We start from the raw sequence: 20,269 nt of genomic DNA, 5'->3' as shown, positions 1-20,269 counted from the left end.
GAGTGTTATTAATTGATCCCAAGTCCTCCACGTCAGTCAGACGCAGGGGTGACACCAGCCTGCTGCTCCAAACTGCCTTTGTACAGGCGTTGTGCAAACACCAATCTGGGCCAGCTGCGTCTGCGGCTCCACGGGAGCTTTATTGCACTGGAAGCAGACACACCTCGTTTACTCAGCTACCTGCTGAGCTGCAGGAGCAGGGTGATGGTCCACAGCCTTCTCTGTGCATGCCAGAGCCCCTCCCAAGCTCATAAACCTGTGTCACCGACAGTACAGCACCACTGGGATCAAGGTTAGCTCGTGTTACACCTGCACACGCTGGCAGCTCACCTCCAGCTGCTGGGCTGAAACCACCTGCAGAGTGGCACTTCCTTGTCAGCCTCGTGCTCAGGCTTTATCCATGCCAGGATTTTAGTCTGAACAGGTTTGCCAAGTGGATGCAGCAGTTGGAACAAGACACTCGGCCCCAGCCCAGTTCTGCTCCCCTCTTTTGCAGGCAGCTGCCAGGCATGGGCAGAGGAGACCTGTTCTGACAGCTCACAGCAACTGAAGTGTGGGTCAGAAAGGCTCTACTCCAAGTAGGACCATCACCAGCATGGTCTCCTTGAACAATGTTTTCCAATACTTGAAACAAAGGAGACAGATGTAAAATCTCTGCTTTTCCTACCAGTGAGACTTCATCCCCCCATCACCGCTTCCTGCCTGACCAGAGTGAGGAGCCTTGCAGGTGCTGCAGGGGGACAGGTGAGCCTGAGTGAGCAATCCTGCCCAGTCTCAAGCAGGTTTTGAGTGGAACACCTCCATCATCACTGCAGCACCCTCTCTACTGCATCCCGCACCATTTATCCTGCGTGCCTCAGCTCTTCCCACCAGCCCTGGTGATGGAGAGATGACCACGCTCATTTTTCTCACCGTGGTGGTACAAGGAGCCCAGACTCACAAAAACAAGCCAGCACTCCTGTGCCAACAAGCAACTCATGTCCTGCCTTGTATTTCCACAGGCAGAACATGAACTGAAGTAGTTTGATTTTCAGAGAGCTGCTGGAATTTATAGGGGTGGCTGTGAGAGAAAAACGAGTTTGAACTGAAGAGAAATGCTACCATCCACTACAATTTATCCCTGTAAAAACCCAAGCCATCAAGTGTGGCTCGAGGCACTGAAAATGCTGATCTTACATCAGCATCTTCCAGCTCCATTTACAAATTACTGACCCACCCCAGTGACTGACACACAGGGAGTGCAGGCTGGATCAGAGATCAAGGAAGGAAAGGCATTAATGACACACCACGTGTGCTCCTGGACAGCAGCGTGCCAAAACGCTTCCCTTTTCCCACACCAAACCTGCAGCCTCACTCCCAAAACCTCCTCAGCATCGGTTTTTTTGAAGGCAAAAGGGACTTTCAGGCTGGCTCTGTGCTCTTCTTCCTCTGGACACATCCCAAAAGAGACAGGGAAACACAGCACTAACCTTTGCCTGTCCAAACTCAGGTCTCCTCTACTCTGAGAAGCTGATCTTACCAAGCCTTAATTTAATTTACTCCCTCACTTCCAGGAATATCCCCTCCCCTCATCTCAGGAGAGACAGAGAAGGGGCCATACTAAATTGTCTCCTCCTCCCAAGCTGGGAAGAAGCTGTGCTTCTTCAGTACAGATGAAACAAATAATGAACTCTGTAAACTACTCCAAAAGTTAGGAAAGAGAAGAAGCCCAAAGCTGGTGGGTATTAAAGCTGAGGCCATCTGTGTTATGCAGAACACAGGCTCTCACCACATCACCCCTCTGTGGTCCTACACTGCTGGCCATAGAAAAAGAAGCAGAAATATTTGAGTTCTTCAACAACAACAAAAAAAATTGTTCTGAGAAACAGTATTTTTTTTCAAGTATGATCCAAGACAGCCATCCCCTTTGCCTCTTTCCACAACACCATCACCCAGGAAAAAGGCAGGGGGGAGACACAGAATAAACCACAGTACTCAGAGAACCACTTAGGTTGGAAAAGACCCTTAACCACGACATTTGACATTTTATAATTACAATCTGAATCAGCAAAGATGGTGGAACAAGTTCCAGGATAAGATTTCCAGCTACTTTGGAGGCACCAGGCACCTCCTTTGCCACTTGATTTTCCAGCAACACACTGAGTGGTCCTCAGAAACACTCACCCCAATAAATCTCCTCCACCCTCCAAAATCACCAACTGGGAGAATCTCTGCATTTTTGGAGGGCTGAAGGAGATGAAAACAAAACAGAACAAAAAAAAAAAAGGGTCACTGGATGGTGCTTTTGATCAGGAAACCACTGCACATTTTTTACCACTGTGATCCAACTTGTTTTAATGCCTGCAAATATCCCTTGAGTCAAATGAACTTGTTCAAAGCTGATTCACACCAAGGCTACTTTTTAAATTGGGTAGTTGTTGACAAGTAGAATATATTTAACAAGCCCCAAGCGTCTTGGCATGCAGTATAAAGACTTCCTATTATAAGCTGGGTTTTTTTTTTTTAAAGGGAACATATGGGCAGAGCAGGTTGTCTGCCACGGGGCATTTCCATACAGTGCTTGGCACTGACAGAACTGTACAGATATCCAAAAAAATAAACCAAGGAACGTCACGCCAAGAACACAGGGGATGAATCACACCATTTAAAACTCGCTGATAAAATGCACCATTATGTGTTTTTCAAATCCTCCTCAGCTGAGGGAAAAGAAAAGAAAATAATTATGTTCCTCTGGCTGAAGGGTACCGTGAGAACGTGGCAGGCTCTGCTAGCTCCGAGGGGCTGGGATGGGAGCTGCTACCAGGAACACACCTCGCAGAGTGGAGCAGCATCTTGATTTACAGTGTGGGGATAAAATAAAGGACTAGAGGATTCTCTCCACCATCACGAACTCCCACTGGAGACAGTCATCATCCCCAAGTGATCCCCAGAGAAATGGGCTGAGAATGTAGCCTGGGCTACGGAGCTTCTCTTGTCCCCCCATCCAGCAAGATCAGAGCTGTAACATGTGGTTCATGTGCCAGAGGCCACAGTATTACACAGCTAAAAGGAGTTCCACAGCAGTGACAAAAAGCACAGCTTTGGTACTTTCCTTGGGCAACAGAGGAACAAATCCAGTAAATCCACTGCTCTGCAAATCCCCTGCATACAGGACAAGCACATGCTGTAGCTGGCACATCAGCATCCGCTTCTTTTGGAAGGTTGCAGATAGGTAGAAGGTCCCACCTACCCAGAAGGCATCCCACAATATCTACCCATCACAGAGACAGCTTTCACTGCCAGAACACTCTCCTGCTGTGTCAGGAGAAGCTGGAGAGAATGGGGACACCAGTTGTATTCAACCTGCCACAGTGAACAGGATATTCCCATCTTAACCCTGGTGAGAGAAATCATGATCTAGCCAAAAATTCTAGTGCCTTTGGTTTCCAAATCCTACTGACCACGAGGGATCTATCTATCAACAGCTGGCCAGAACCTAAACTAGTGCATCAAGATGCAGTTTGGCTCAGTCAGCCCCTGACAGGACAAAGGGTTGACAGCACAGGAACAACTCAGAGCTGTTGAACTATCCAGGACAAGCAACAACCAGTCCCAAACTGGGCTCCTTTTCCTGTGTCTTTGCAAGCTTGCCAGGCTCTGGTGGACCCATGGTGGGAATTTTTCCCCATTTCCAGCTCTGCTGACCCCTATTTCCAGCTCCTCAATCACAGTGCGCATTGAGAGGTATCCGCCACTCCTACACTCCTGGCAGAAGCAAAGCTTGGTATTTCAGGACTGTAAAAGGAAGGAAAGACAGACAGTAAACTACAGAAAAAAAAAAAAAGGTTATGAGCTAAAACACTGGCATAATTGATAGAACAATGCTACAAACAAGTTGTTGCAGAAGTCATATTCCAGCTGCCAAAAAGAGCTGTACCCTACCCCGTCTGCACAACCTGGAGATCTTATCTCTTCCACCCTCCTTCTCTCTCCAATTGTTTGGGAATCTTAATTCATAAAATGAGCCTTAATTAAATAGGAAATATGCCTGTGTTTGCACAACTCAGAACACAATCATGTCTCAGTCAAATAAACACTGGTGTCCATATTACACTTGGGAATTTGCTGTGGTTTGGGGTTTTAAATTCATTGCAGCAAGCTTGGGAGCAAAGTTTCAACTGGAATCTTTTCTTCTCCTCCCATCCTCTGTACCAGGAGGGTGAGACAGGGAACAAATCCCCATGCAGAGAGGCTCAGTACTGGTTCCAGCTCAGTGTGTACATGAGGATCATTTCAGTACATACCATATGAGACACGATAGCCCAAAAGCAATTATTTTTTCTCACCGCTTCTCAGAACCCAGACCTACCAAACGGCCCTGAAATAGCAGCACAGCTCTCGAAATAGCATTATTTCTTCTCTTTTTGAAAGCAACACCCACACTGAATCTTTGATTTTAAGCCATACCCAAGCAGTTACCACATCTTTACCATTCAAGCCACAGGGAAAAATCATTAAATCCAACAGCAACACTATGGGAAGAGAACCAGATTTAGAAAAGCCAAACACCACATGGATTCACTCCCACAGTAACTGGATTGACTTCAGCCTGGAACAGACTAGACGTGACTCCAGGAAAAATATGTCTCTCCAGGTGCAGCTGTATCAAAGAGACTTTCCCTGGGCTTGTGCTTTGCTGGAGCATTAAACAAACCACATGTTCCAGCTTTGAGGCAGCAGACACGTACCCAGGGCTGGCCTCTGCATGCTGCAATTCACACAGCCTTCTCCATCCTGCTGACTGCACAAACACGCCCCTGGAGCAGCACAGAGCCCAGGGCAGGGGAATTCAGGTTGGGAAGCAGGTCCTTAGATTCTGAAGGCTGGGTTATGGCTGGCAGACTGGCTGTCTGGTCCCACCAAAAGCTTCCCTTGACGAAGATGGGAATTTTCCCCATGGGTTTGTGCACGACATTAAGAAATATATCAGTACAAAAGCAAGGACGTTCTCCTCACTACACACTGTCTGCATTCAGGTCACCCGGAGATATCCAAAGGAAATCAGTACTGCTATGGAAAATCTCTTATACAGGACCACATCCCTGCTGTAAAGCAACAGGAACAACTCCCCCCACTGAGTGATTTTCCTCCTGAGTGCGAAACGGAGCAGAGAGCAGAAACAGCTCATGAATCACAGAATCACAGAATAGTTTGGGCTGCAAGGACCTTTAAAGGTCAAATGAATTCAAAGACAAGAAACAGAAGGGTGGGTGAGGAAAGAGATGAAAACACAACAGTGACACCTTCGCCTTTGTTCCCATCTTGTTGCAAACTTCAAAGCCCGAGGACAAAATTTTGCCTGAAGATTCCAACAGAAAACCTCCTCCAGACAACTTCTTGTGCTTTGAGGTCCCTAAGTGCCTTGCAGGCAAAGTGCAGCCTGAAGTGCCATGGGATGCACTCCAGTGATGGATTACCACTGCTGCAAGGTGCCTTTCATTTCTCCCGACACGCCTGAACTCAAAGCATTTCTTCTCTGCGACAGTCAAGACATTTTACCAAAACAAAGGGAAGTTTACTTTAGTATTGATCCTCTTCATGAAAGTGTGCCTCAAACAGCTTCACAGAATTGAGATAAAATGTTGCTCAGAAAGAGAAGAATTAAATACCATAGGCTGAGGAAAGAAAAAAAAGACGTATTTTAGATCTAAGAGATTTTTCACAGAGCAGCAAGATTTGTCATGTGGTAAACAGTAGAAACTGTGAACTGGGACACTTGTGATTTATCTCTTCTTCCACAGCCTTCCCATGTGACTGGGGTAAAAGAATGACAGTCCTACCCATAACTTGCTCAAAATAAAGCACAATTTCAACGTGTTTAGGTGGGAACTCATTTTATTCAGCACACCACACTTGATCCTTTCAGTATCTCAGCTTCACCGAATGTAAAACAGCACAAGCACCTGGCTGTGCCAGAAAAGCATTTCCATTAATGCCCTCGAATGAAAAGGAATCAGTGTAATGTACTAAATCCTCACCAGGACCGAGCTATGTGCAAGTCAGATGAGATAACAAGCCAGTAAATTTCAAATCACCGCTTGCCTCCATCCCATAACTACATGGTGAAATCCCTCCAGCTAGGCTGGCATGTTGGCAGGAAAAAAATTGTCATTTCTAAATTTAGCAGACACCTCAATCATTGTGTGATGCTTCAAAAGCAATGGAGATGTAAAGTGGAATTTGTAGGACTCCATTTATACTGAAATGAGAGCTCTGCTCACTGAGCAAAGGCTTTTCTTAATTCCCTTCCTGTTTGGACAATTTGATCCACTTCTTTTTTTCTCCCCTACAACCACAAAGGTCTGTCCTGCAGTGAATGGATAGGCTTTTTTTCTGGGATAACTTCCAGGTTAAAGAGAAAGGATTTACACTTGAATGAAACATAGGCACTGTATTTGGAAAATTTGTTTTGAAAACTTGGGAAGGAAGCAAAGCCTCCTTCATTTAAAAAGGGACTCAATTAACATTCTCCAACAAGTCTTCCTATCGAAAGGACAGTATTTGCTGGGGAACATGTGATCTGAAACTTGTTCTCCTCGCTCACAATGTCCCTTTCTGAAATACAGGGCACTGCTTTGAAGAGACACGAGGATCTTTGCACAGCTTTCCAAAGGACTGCCTGTCACAGGCCAGGCCTTGACTCCAGACATCAGATCTTCTAAGACTTAAGCTCAGGAAATTTAAAGTAGTGCTTAAAGACCCTAATGAAGACCTAGAGCGACACAATCCTACGGTGGCTCCCTCTACAACGACAGCTCATCCATACTCCGCAGCGTCACAAATCTCACCTCCTCATTTTCCTGAAAAAAACACATTTTTAAAACTTTCCAGAAAGAACACACTAGAGACCAACCAAGGAGGTGTTCTCCTTTTGATTCCTGCCTGTCTGGGTGTGGGTTTGATCTGCAGCAGGCAGAAGCCAGACAGGACCACCCTATCTTGGTTATCTTGGGTTTGAGAAACAATCCTGCGACTGCTGGGCATGTCTAAATATTGCCCATGCAGGCGGAAGAAAACAACTCATGCCATTATTTTTTTCCAGATGAAGAGGGGGAAAAATGCTACTGACAGTTTAATATGCACTTTTATTTCTAAATTCCCTTATCAACTGCATATGACAGAGCATTCTTCACCCTTTAATAAGTACAGGTTGAAGTCAAGCTTGACTTGAATCTGATGATTGAGTGAGTCCACATCAATATCCAGCAGATTTTGATGGGAGATAAAGGCAGTGTTGGTGTCTATTGCTACAGAAAACATGCTATCAACACATCCAACACTTTGGGGAGACCATCTGTAGCAGTCCACTCTCCTTCATTTCTTATGGATGCCTCCAACTGCAGCATGACCCAGGCACGAGCAACAGAAAGGAAGAGTTACCTGCAGCTACCCCCCATCAGTGCCTCAGAGGGACTATGTAAGGAAAACAAGGACACAGACTCTCTCCAGAGCCTGTCCCAGGAATGTGGTTGCTGAGATGTGAGCTGCCCTTTGGAAAAAATGCTACTTTCCCCTGCTAAACATGCTTTTAGTCTAGGTACTAGATCAGGTGCGGCTTAACTCTAAAAATTCTTCTGCATTCAATCACTATTCTTTAGTTCATCCATTTGGGGGTTCGTCTACACCAAAATGAACCAAACACCCCACAACGCCTTCCCTTCACCCAAAATGAAAGTGAATTAGGGGTTCTGTTTTTAAATAACATTTTCCACGGGAAAGTCAGCATGCTTTAAATTCACAGTACAGTGGAATAGTTTCCTCATCCAGACAAGTGCCTCGCTCTTAACCCTTGCTGGTCACAAACACAGATGTCAGGACAAAGCAGCAGAGAATCCTCTGTACATCCCACACAAACAAACCATGAGGTGCTTTGCAGAGCTGGGAATGAGCTGCTCAGTGATAAACACACTTCATGGAGTTTACATTTGCCTAAGACGCTTACAGATTAAGAGGTTGGCTCCTGTCTTTCCCGCCAGCTACAGGCAGATGCTGGACAGCACAAGGTGAAGATTCATATGAGATTAAGTAAGAAATAAATAAAAAGCTGGAGGCACCTCACACAAGATACAGGGCCAAAAGTTGGGCTCAACTTGAGGTTTCTGTAAAAAGCCTCCCTCAGTCCCAAGGGAATCCAGTAAATACATGGAGAGGACACAGTTCACATAGTCACTCTCCATTACCTTGAAAGATCCCCTTGGCAGATGCATCTTTTGCACCCAGGAATGTCCCTTGCAGATAACTTCTCCTGAGAATAGAACAGGTGGTGACAACTCATGCAATGTGCTCATATCCACATCTTCTACAAGAATCTGACTTAAGTTTCATTGCACCTTTGGAAAGAGGCAACCCACTCCTAAAGTTTAAAACTGGGTAACTGCAGTAACTGCATCTTCTCAGGGAAGAAAGGGAAGAGCATTTAATAATCAAATAGCTTCTCCTCTCCATGTACAGAACTGTGGAAGCTTTCTGATCCTGTCCACCGTGCATCTGCATGTACTGGAAACAAGCTTTAGGACCAGGAACATGCTGCAAAGTCCAGGTGTCACACAAACACACAGGATGCTTCTCTCTGTCCTATCATGTTGGATTTAAAAACAGGGATTAAGTTGCACCACGTTTTATTAAAAAGAAACTCGAAAGAGATTTAACTACTAGAAGAAGTGTGCTTTGGAAGGTGAAGTTGCCTGGCCAACATGGGTGAAGTCTGAAAGTGCTGTAACTCTTTGCTCTGGGACTCTGGTACTGATGTAAATGCTGCAGACACACAGAGCCTCTGCCTCAGTTACTGGGACTGAAGTGACGGGGACACAGCCCCATAGTGACACCCCTGCCCCACTGTGCATCTTCTTGTGCCCGTTTGTCACCGAGCACATCTTCCCCTCCCTGCTCCAGAGCAGATTAAGCTTAATACACTTATGCAGTTGTGAAGTGTCCTGCCTGTTATCCAATTAGGCAGCTAACGAGATCTGAGTAACAGCACGTAGGCACTGATAACTGCTGCCTGATATCAGTACAGATTAGACACGTTCTTTGTGTTCCCAGCCCGTGCAGAAGAAGGGCTGGGATTCGTTCAAAGGCTGCTCCGAAGACTGGATTCAGGTAATTGTTTAATTTCGTTTGGGATCCATAAACACATCACGTTTGTTTCCTCTTGATCTCCTGGAGCTGTCATGTCACAACTGTCCCATTACAAAACTCCTGATCAGTCTGGTGTGACTTGCTCAGTTGAACTTTCAGTGTGGACAGGGGCAGGTCTCATCACCTTTAAGGTCCCTTCTGGCACCAGAAATCTTTGGAACAATAAAGGATCTGTGCATCACCAGGAAAAAATGTACAGGATTGATAAGGAGATTCAAAAATGCAATCTGTATAAGATCTGATGCTGTTCCACATGATATTCCCATAAGATCCACCTAAGGAAACATGAATTAGATGTAATCACCATAAAATGGCTGCATGACAACATCCTTCTCTGAGCGTAATTATCAAGGGTTTCTTATCTAATTGGGAAGGGCACTGGAAAGCGGGTCCAGCCAGGCATAAGAGCTGTGCCATATTTTCATTACCAGTCTGGATGACAGACTGGAATGTATGGCCATAAACCCAACAGATGATTCAGCTGGGAGGATTTGCAAGCACCACAGTGCACAGATTTCAATTTCTAAATTATCTTCATGCACTAGTCCAACATCAACAACAGGAAATAATTAAGGAAGAGAAGCCAAAGGTACAAATACAGAAACAGGGAACAATTCCCTATTCAGCAACACTCCAGAAAAGACTCTTCGAGGCTTGAGGTAAAATGGTGAGGTTCAACAATGTCCAACAGGTGCATGAAGGCAAAGCCCAAGGGATGAGCCATGGAAAGCACTCAGCTATGCCTTGCAAAGTCCTGCCCTGAGCTGCTCACTGCCATGCTTTTTGGAACAGCAGACCCGAGAGAACCTTGTGGAGAACAACAAAAATAAAAATCACCAGGTGTGAGATTAAGCTGGATCCATTTAAACCAGAAATGTTCCTAAGAACAGACTAGTCCACGCAAGCAAGCAGGACACAGCCTGAGGGGAGACCTCTCCTTCCAAATCCAGCAGGAAAATTCAGAGTTTGGCTCCTCTCACTTTAACCCTCTCACTTTAATCTCTGTTTGAAAACAAGATAATGGCCATCAATGTGGGTGGAAAGAACAGGAGTCATGGACTTACCAACACAGAAAAATGGGGAGATACCAATTGGATGGGTGAAACACACACCTTTAAACTGCCAGAGGGCTGAGTTAGATTGGATATTGGGAAGAAATGCTTCCCTGTGAGGGTGGGGAGGCCCTGGCACAGGGTGCCCAGAGAGGCTGTGGCTGCCCCTGGCTCCCTGGAAGTGTCCAAGGCCAGGCTGGATGGGGCTTGGAGCAACCTGGGATAGTGGAAGGTGTCCCTGCCCATGGCAAGGGGTGGGATGAGATGGTCTTTATGGTCCCTTCCAACCCAAACCATTCTGTGATTCCATGACTCTGTGGTTCAAATTTGCTTGGAGCACTGAGCTGGAAAGGCAGCAGCCAACAGACTGGAACACCTGATGGGAGAAGGAAATGAGGGAATGGGGGTTGTTGAACTTGGAGAAGAAATGGTGGTTAGTGGGGGATTCAGTTACTCTCTTCAGCTACTTAACTGGGGTTTACTGAGCAGATGGAGCCAGACTGGATGGCAGAAACAAAAGGACAGGAAACAATGGGAACGACTGACAGCGAGGGAAACACTCATCAGACAGAAGGAAAATATTCCTCACCACAAGAGCACTAAGCACAGCATCAACCTGCCACTCTTGACTAAAAAATGTCCAAAAAAGTTCACAAGAAACCTACCTTTGATCCTGGCTCTGTCTGGAGCAGGAGGTCAGATAAGAGAGCTTCAAATCTCCTGTGCCACTCCACTTACTCTTCAGTTCTAAGAAATCTTTATCAAGGAACACTAGGAAAGTGATTTTGCCCAAGAGCCTACATCACTCTACACCTGTTCCATGCTAACAAGTACTTCAGACTCTAAAGCTGTCAATAAAATACCTTCCACATGACTAAAGATCCCCGTACCTGCAATTGACAGAGAAAAAAAGTGAGGAATGAAACACCAGAGCTTTCACTGCAATTGGAAAGAGAACAAGAGAAACTGGGGACTCACGTTACACAAGTTATCACACCAAAGCTCTGCAAGAAAACTGAGGAATTCAAAGATACCTACTGATGGCTCAAACAACAAAAAACAGACTGCTCCTCCCTACCTGCTCTTCCCACAGCAATAAACACGAATCAGTGCCAAAAGATGTTTCAGACCTGTCCAGGCCAGCCTTCATTTTGGTGAGAGCTTCTTCAGTTGTCTCAGGACAAAGGCTCTCTGTGTACAGACAAACCTTTCACACACACTTCCTACTCTCTCTCACAGGAAGGTATAACAGGTGTTAATAGATCCAGAGAAAATGCTTGCACAATACACACAGGCAAGGGGTTTTTTTTTCCCTAAAAAATAAAGTGAAGGAGTTTACCTTAGCAAATAATGCTTCTAGTGCTGATCTGTTTTCTGTCATGTTTTGTATTTGAGTGCTACCTCTCAGAATAATCTTCACATCCACTTTTTACCAACTTTAGAAATGCATTAATAACTGAATCCTTCAGGGGAACAAAGGGACAGGAGGTACAAAACCAGATGCACAGGGTGTAATCACAGCAGGGAGGGAGAAAGGAAGGTCACTCCTGAGCTACAGCCGGCAGGTCAGAGCAGGAAAGCACAATGGCTGAGCTGTAATCGAGCTAATCATGGGGAAAGCCTCGGTCAGGGCAGCTGGCAAGGACTTACTTCACCTTACAGCAGGGAGGAATTATTCTGGAACAGTCAGAGATCCAGAATACATCCCTGTGGAAAATACAGCACTTGAGCAAGAAGAGCACATGCTTTGTTTTTATAGTGGGTAGAGAGACAAAGCCATAACAAAACCTTCCATGACAAAACACATTATTGGTGCTCTGTCCAAAACTAAAATGCACCCATCACACCCCAGAAGTCTACATGACAATCACAAATTGGCGTTTGCTGGCTCAGTATAGGCAGGTATCAGACAGAGCACTCCAGGCAAATTTTGGGCCCTGCAGCTCAAGGAAGACACAGCCCAGAAATTCCCAAAGGCAGCTCCAGAGGACTGAACAGCTCACTCTGTACAGTAACAAAAGGGCAAGAGGGCAGCAATTCTCAACTGCAGCACAAGAAATCAAAGTCAGAAACTAGGAAAATCTTGGTATTGGCAAGAACAATGAAGGACTTTCAAGGATCACCCAGGGAGGATGAGGAAAGTCCATCACTGGAGGCTCTTAACAACTGTGTTGGACAAACATCTGCTGGGAAAGTTTAGATAGATCTGACCCAGCCTTGGGGCAGGAGGTCAGATTAGACAACTTAAAGTCCCTTCTGGCCCTGCTGCTTTTTGCTCGTAACAGAAATATGACAACAGAACACGTCAGCAGCAGCCCCAGAGCACGCAAGCCTCCCTAACATTTCCATCATACTTTGAAACACTGTAAGGTCCCATGTGCAGCAGCTGCCTGTTCCCACATGGTACCTTCTCCCTCCATTCCTGGAGGAGCATTACAGGGAGAACACAAACTGCTGGACTCAAAACAGGCCCGGGAGCAGGAGCTCCCCAGCACAGCCTTCCCAACAACAGAGCCCCTCTCACATCCCACAGCCTGGAGATAGTTATTAACAGGAGCCCATCCCCACCCTCCCTCCCATTTGCCTCCTTCCCATCTCACTCTGCAGTCAAAGCAGTTCTCTCTTTTTTCTCTTCAAGCATTTCTTCTGTTCCTCCCTGGAATATTTCCATGTGTAAGATCTTCAGGACTGGATCCCTGCCCACCACACAGCCCTGGATCCCACCCCAAAGGAAGCAGGGGACAAAAAGGGTAATGACCCGGTGCTTCACTCCAAAGGCTGCGGTCACACTCAGCCCTTTGTCAAGTTCTCTCAAAGCCCAAACAGAGACACCAGATGCCATCGTGACACTGGAGCAATGGTGTGAGCTCCCCACGACTAGAAAAGGACATTTAATTTAGTCTGCTGCAAGGACTTTATGCTCCTGCAAGCATTAATGAATGGCACAAAGCGTCCCATGGGATCAGAGCATCCGAGCAGCAGAGTACTCCGAAGTACCAACCTTTATCTCAGGGTTAAAGCTTGACCTATCACAAGGGATTTTAAGAATCTTTGCTTCCTCATGTGCCCCCCCACACTCTTGGCTCATTCTTGAAAACCCAGTCAACCTCCAAGCTCTGTCATGTCCATCTGTGGAAAAACAAGGGAGGAAGATGACAGCAGAAGTGGTCCCAGGGAGAAACACTCATACGTGTGTTTGTGAGCACATTCCAGCTTACCCACACACGTGTGTGTGTTTGTCAGTACACCCTGGCACATCTGAGGGCACTGTTATGCAATCCCAGAAAACTTAGGTCCCAGACTGCACTCTCCTTAAAGGGCAGCCCTGGCTGTCTGTGTAGTGCTGACAGCAGCAGTCAGGGGACAGGCCAGGGATTGGATCCAGCTGAAAAATAACCCCATAAAAATAATACTCTTCTGCCAGGTGTGTGAGCTCCCTGACCAAGATGACGCACCCACAGTCACAACATAACACGCACAAGAATAGGATGACCCCTTTTCCTCGAAGAAGCATCTTAAATCTGTGTAAGTCACCCATCAGCCTGTGCTGGAAAAGTTATGCAAGAGAGGAAACAAGCAGTCGGAGACAGGACAGCTCAGAGAAAACATCTCAGGGCAGTTCCATTCCTGAAGCCAGGCTCTTGCAAAACAACCCTCATGCCAGCTTGCCAGGCTTTCCCAAAGGGTCTGTGAGCTTCAGGAGTTCAACTAAAGGATTACCAGGCACATCTTCCTGGCAGAGTCCTCTGGGATCACAACGGTGACTGATTCCGAAAAAGAAAATCCTGTTAGGAGAAGACTAGAGATCAAAGCAGGAGGTTACATTTATATCCTGGAACATGCATCCCATGGGACAGGAGAATTTTTAATTCAGTTTCAGACTAAAAGCCTGTCCAACAGAAAATCAGATGAGCACACTTGAATGTTGCACCTGTGCAACCTCTTTGGGAGAAAATCCATTCCCCACCTGCCCTGAAAAATTAATTTAACTGAACCAACTCTTATAAAGGAAAAGAAACTCCTCCTTTCCTATTCAATTCCCAGTCTAGGGATAGGCCAGGACCACTTGCTTTGCTTAGCACAAGGCATCTTCTGCCTTCATCAGGTACAAGGGAGCTTGAGTAGGTACTTCACAACACAAATGATCCAAAACCAACATGCTTTTATTTTCCCTCCTTCTCAAAGTGTGCAAACATCACCACATCCTGTCCAGTATCTCAGTCATTCCAAGCATGCCAGTAACCTACACTGTTCCATACCACTCAGCTCAATTCAGAGGACACACTTAAGGAAAATCTGGCATTATGCAGAATAATGAATGGTGAAGAAATTAATAACTAAGTATCCATTCTTCAAAAGTTATCTACATCCATTTCATTTTCTACTTCATCAGCCAGGAAAACAAATATTTTCTTATTTCTTGAAAGGTAGTTCCTGCCTTTGAACTCAGTAAGTACACACACACACAACAAAAAGTAGAATTAAATGAACTTTTCAAGCCATTATAAAGGCCTTGCAGCCCTTAAAAGACCTATTGGATAAAAGAAATGAAAGTTACCAAATGAAAAATCCCCCACAAGCTGAAATTGTCTGGGTTTACGTCACTTCAGCTCTTTGGGCCCGCCACAGCTGAGATCTCCTCACTCACAGCCCCCTCCATTTCTGGCACTGATCTGTTCTGCAGCCCCCAGTGCTCCCTCCTCCATCCTTCTACTCCAGGAAGTGAGAGGAAAGTGGTCTCAGAGCATGATGTGGAAAACTGCCCCAAAGAGGGAATATTCAACAACAACCCTGTGTAAATCACTACTCTGGGGCTGCAAAATCTGTTTCCCTCAGACCCAGCAAGCTGCCAGCCACCATCGTTTGGAATCAGAGAGCACCAACAATAAGTGCCTTGTTTAACTGAGACTTAAAGCAGGGCCTGGTAGCAGAGAACTACCCGGGAATAGCTCAAGGATCAAACTCCAGCAGAAAAAGCAGGGAGGGGCTTTTTGACCCCACTTGCATTATGTTCCTGCTGATGAGCTCATCACCTTCAGAGCAACCCAGGCCTTTCCCAGAGCCAAACCACTCCCTGCTGCAACCTTACAACCTCCCTTCCATCCCATCCTTGCAACCTCACGGCCCTGGCCCCAAGATGTCACAAAACAAAAACTTCAAGTTGCACTTAAAAACAAGGGCATGATTAAAATTCACCAAACACCACCATATTTACTGCATTTAAAGATTTCCAGAGGAAAAGGTCACCGGAATATAGAGCACAGCTTCCAAAGCAAACGTCCCTGTCATGCTGCTGTCGGTCTCAGACAGCAAACACATTGTTATAAAAACCCCGTGTGCTGTGTTATCCACAGCTCAGGGCTGCTGGCTGAATCACAGACTGGTTTGGGTTGGAAGGGACAGAAAGCTTATCATCTTGTTCCACTCACCTGCCATAGGCAGGGCCACCTTCTATTATCCCAGGTTGCTCCAAGCCCTGTCCAACCTCGCCTTGGACACTTCCAGGGATGAGGCAGCCACAGCTTCTGTGCCAGGCCCACATCACCCTCTGAGTAAAGAGCTTCTTTCTAGTATCTTATCTGAAAGTCCCCTCTGGCAGTGGGAAGCCATTCCCCCTTGTCCTGTCACTCCAGGCTCTTATCCAAAATCCTCTCCAGCTCTGTTGGAGCCCCCTTAGGCGCTGGAAGGTGGTGAAAGGCATTCCCAGAGCTTTCTCTTCTCCAGGAGGACACCCCCAGCTCTCTCAGCTGCAGTGTTCCTCCAGCCTGCAGCCCAACTCTATCCCAGGGTCCCTCAAGGGCACTGGCTCTTGTGCAAACACAAGAACAGCACCTCAGACTAAGGTTCCACCAAAGCCACTCTCCAGAGCAGAGCCACACACCACGTGAAACACCTGCAGCACAGCACTGTGCTCCTCAGGTGCCACCACACCCACGGTGGTAACTGGAGTCGCCACGAAGATTTATTTTCCAAGTGGTTCATATTCCCACTCATGGTATTTCTGGAATATTTTCTTAAAACAAAAAGAAACCACTGGAATATTAGATTTTTAAAAAGGGGGGGAAAAAAAAATTGCAACCAATTTCCACGGTGACTCCTGTAAATTCAAGATTTATTACTGTGCACACACCCACGTGCCCTCAACACCGAGCACGAATGCTCAGACACGGCAAAGCCAACACATCAACAGAGCCAATGAAAATGGGACACAAAATCAAGGTGGCTGAAAATTTTCATGGTCCCTCAACAGGAAGATGACAAAGATGATAACACAGTCTGGAAATGCTATAAAGGTGGTTTTGAGGTGTCATTTGTTAAACTATTTGTGTCTTAGGATTCAGTAATTTGATTAATTTGTTGCATTTGGAGGTTTTTTGTGGTTATGCTTCCATTCCCATGGTGGGTTACCCACATTATTCTGTGCTTGGATTAGTTTTTGCACGCAAGCAGAGCAGGACAGATCCCTAAGCCACATCTTAAAGCCAGAGGTTTAGGCTCTCCAGAGAAAGAAGAGTTCAAATCCATTCTTCACCCACATCAACTCCAAGAGGCAATCGTTACAGCTCTTTTATTTATTATTTACCACTCTGACACAATGTTTTAGCTCACCAACAGAACCAAAAAAAAAAAGTTATTTAATTTCCATAGACGACTTCATTAACTTCTGGAGAGGACTAATGTTTGTGGCCTGTGGGAAAGGGTATTTCTACATTTTTCCATTTTCTGGTCTGTTAATTACAATTACTGAGAGAAGGAGACAGTGGTGAGATTTGTGAAACACAGCAGGCTGCGTTTTAATATTTGTAAAAAGAACAGAGAAAATAATATCTCTTTTTTGTATAACCCAATCATACAAAGTAAATCCACATACTTCAGAAGTCAGCATCACAGTTTTCCTTAGATACTCACCTGGGCCAGCAGGAATTTGGTTGGAGAACCTCAGATTTGATTAGAAGGGATTACTTTTCAGTGAGATGATGGGAACAGAAAACATGAAATGATGGAAGGGGGGTTGAGAGACAAGCAGATACACTCCTGAAGCTGGCAGCAGGATGCAGGAATACTCCCCCAGGCTTCTGAGGCAGAGATGGGCAGGGGTCTGATAACTTTTGAGGATGGAAGAATGAGAAAAACCCAAATTACATTACTTGGCTAAGGTGGAGGTCAGTAAAAGCACCATCACACCTCTTAGATGCTGTAGGGAGCCCAGAAACCACCAAGTCTCCTGTTTGTAAGGAATGTTAACAATCTGACAGAGCTCTCCAAACTCTACCTCAACCCCTCCAGTGCCACCAAGTCAACTGAGATTCCTCCATCCCAGGAAAACACTGGGTTTCAGAGACGCCACAGCTAACTCATGACAGCACTCAGGCACTTTCTGGTGGGGGAGATACAACAGGAGCAAGCCCCTCCAGCTCAAACCAGAGAGACAACCACAAGTGCTTGCAGCAGGGCCGAGGACACAGGATCCCAGGCCACATGCAGTGTGTTTGTGGTGTTCCAGCCACACACTCCAGCATTCCAGGGAAGCATGGCACAAAGTGGAACAGCTCCAGAGCCACTGTTCCACGAGCCAAAGGATGGAAGGGGATAAAGAAAGGACTGCAGCCCCCAACAGCAGCCAGCATTTTCAGGACTTCAAAGTCTCAGACCTCTACACCCCTTTCCACACACAGCTTAGCCAAAATACCAGCTGGATGCTGCTCCAAACTCAAAGATGTCCAGGTAAACATTTGACCAGCCACACAATTATTTGGATCCAGGCACTGAGTCAGACCCAAGCCTGTTGGATTTTTGCCAGCTCAGTAGTCATCCAAATAGGCTTCCTAGTCCAGCTACCCACTCCACAACAGTGGCACGAGGGAAAGGCAGTGCTGCTTTATTTTAAGAGGCAAAGCCAGCTGAAACCACAGAGTTTGCTATTCCCTAAAAAACACGGTACATCTGTTCCACAGCAGTGCCATAAAAGATTAGTAAGTGCTGGCCTAACAATCTGGAAAGGGAAAAGGACCTAGGAGAGCAAAGTGTTATCACTAAGTCAATAAAACAACATCTGTAAAGGACTGAGAACGTAACAGCATTCTTGCACAATACACAGAAATGCTCCTGGGCTGATTTCTTGTTCTCCACTAAACCTGTCTGGTAACTCTGGGAACAGGACTGCGTCGTACAGACTACGGGAAAAGTGGATCAACAGGGTGAGCTAAGGACAGGGCTCTGGGCTCGACTTTGTTTGTGTAGGATCACAGAGTGGATGTGTGTTAGCCGATACATATGGTTTCACTTTTATGTAAAGCTCGTGTTTACATCTACTATATCAGGCAATTACAGCTGGTCCTAGCACTAGGTTTGAGACAACGTGTCTATAATCCACAGAAAGCATTTTTTGGGATGAGCAGAGCAAGGATGCAGCAGAGCACCTCTGTGTCTGGGGCTGAGGATGTAAATAAAAGCTTTGTTGTGAGGTCAGGTTTGCTAACTGACAATTGGCTTTATGCATTTCACTACCCGGCATCCAGCACTAATCCCTCATCTATCACACCGATCTCAAAGACGGAGCAATTCCAAAGGAGTCAATGGATTTGACTGAAAACACCAGAGCGGTGTGTGAACCAAGCCCCCGGTATTTTAACAGCTTTGTATAAACAAGAAAACACCAGATACACAAACAAGCTGCGAGTGAGTCTTCACCGCTCGTCATTCACATCCCCACCACGGTGACTTCCCCACTTAACCTCTCCTCGTCGTGTCATCACCGGGAACGCCGAGGCGGGGAATGCGGAGGCACGCGCGGACCCGTGTCACATGCGGGAGATACACTGACATCAACGGAGGGGAAAAAAAACACCCCAGCCACCCCAAAATCCCAGCACAACCATGAGTGTCCTGCCCTTAGCCGAGAGAGCAATCCTTTCTCCCACCGTCCCCAAAAACAGCGGTAGGGATGACACCTGCTCTGCACCTGGGTTGGGGTGTCAAGGGACCGAGGAATGAGGGTCAGCAAATTCCTGGGGTGGTTTGGGGTGTGTGCGATGGGGCACAGGGGGTGGTTTGGAGAGGTGGGATTGTGGGACGGGGCACGGCCCCTCAGGGTGGTGTGTGTGGGATGGGGCACAGGGCTGGTTCCTCCGGGATCGTGTGTGGGATGGGGCACCGGGCTGAACCCTCAGGGTGGTGTTTGGGATGGGGCACAGGGAACGGCCCCTCGGGCAGGTGTATGGGACGGGGCACAGGGAAGGACCCCGGAATGGTTCGGGGAGGTGGGTGTGTGCGATGGAGCACTGGGAACGGCCCCTCGGGCAGGTGTGTGGGACGGGGCACTGGGAACGGCCCCTAGAGCGGCTCAGTGAGGTGGGTGTGTGGGACGGGTCCCGGCTCTGTACCCTCAGACAAAGCCCCCCGCCCTCTCCCCGCCGCTGCCCGGGCCCCTCGGGCGCTGCGTGCGGGGACCGAGCCGGGCAGCCCCGCCGAGGCGGCACCGGCCCTCCCGCCGCAGGTGCCGGCTGAGGGGGCCGAGGGGACCCTGCGAGGGGACCCTGCGAGGGGACCGGGGCCGCCGCCCGCCGCGTACCTCTCTGTGCGGTGCCGGAGGGGACTGTCGGGGTCGGGGCGCCCGCCCGGCTCTCGCCTCGCTGCCTCCCGCGGCTGAGCGGCTCCCGGCGCGGCTGAGCGGCGGCTGCGGGCACTGCGGGCCGAGAACCAGCGCCGGCCTGTTTTCCAGCCGCCTCCCCTGCGGCCCGCCCCGGCTCCGCCTCGAGCATCCCCCGCCTCCGCCTCCTCCTCTTTCCCCTTCTCCGCCTCCGCCTCCTTCGGCGTTTCCTCCGCCCCGCTCGTGATCTTGTGCGACTTGAACGTGAAACTCTGTGGCTGTGTTTCACCTGTTCGGTGAAAGAAGCGCATTAAACCTCATTTCCTTCCTAAGCGGGACAGGTCTTTTTCACCTTTTGCGGTTGCCGCTGTAGTTCAAGGCTGCTTTGATAGCCTTGCTCCGGGGCGTTCACCAAACCACAGAGCAGACCCAGCGTGGAAAATAACTTAAT

General features: G+C 47.4%; 1 protein-coding gene across 1 annotated transcript in view; it reads right to left on the bottom strand.

Moving 5' to 3' along the window:
• SMOX (spermine oxidase) overlaps positions 1 to 19,936 on the bottom strand; it is a 49,727-nt gene extending 29,791 nt beyond the window's left edge. The window contains exon 1 of the mRNA XM_048304145.1: positions 19,801 to 19,936. The gene's annotated coding sequence lies outside the window, so the exon portion shown is untranslated. The remainder of the gene's footprint in view (positions 1 to 19,800) is intronic.
• Between the last annotated feature and the right edge of the window lie 333 nt (positions 19,937 to 20,269).

This window comes from Corvus hawaiiensis, chromosome 5 (genome assembly GCF_020740725.1).
Source record: "Corvus hawaiiensis isolate bCorHaw1 chromosome 5, bCorHaw1.pri.cur, whole genome shotgun sequence".
NCBI classification, from domain to species: Eukaryota; Metazoa; Chordata; class Aves; order Passeriformes; family Corvidae; genus Corvus; species Corvus hawaiiensis.
This window is presented reverse-complemented; position numbering and strand designations above follow the sequence as displayed.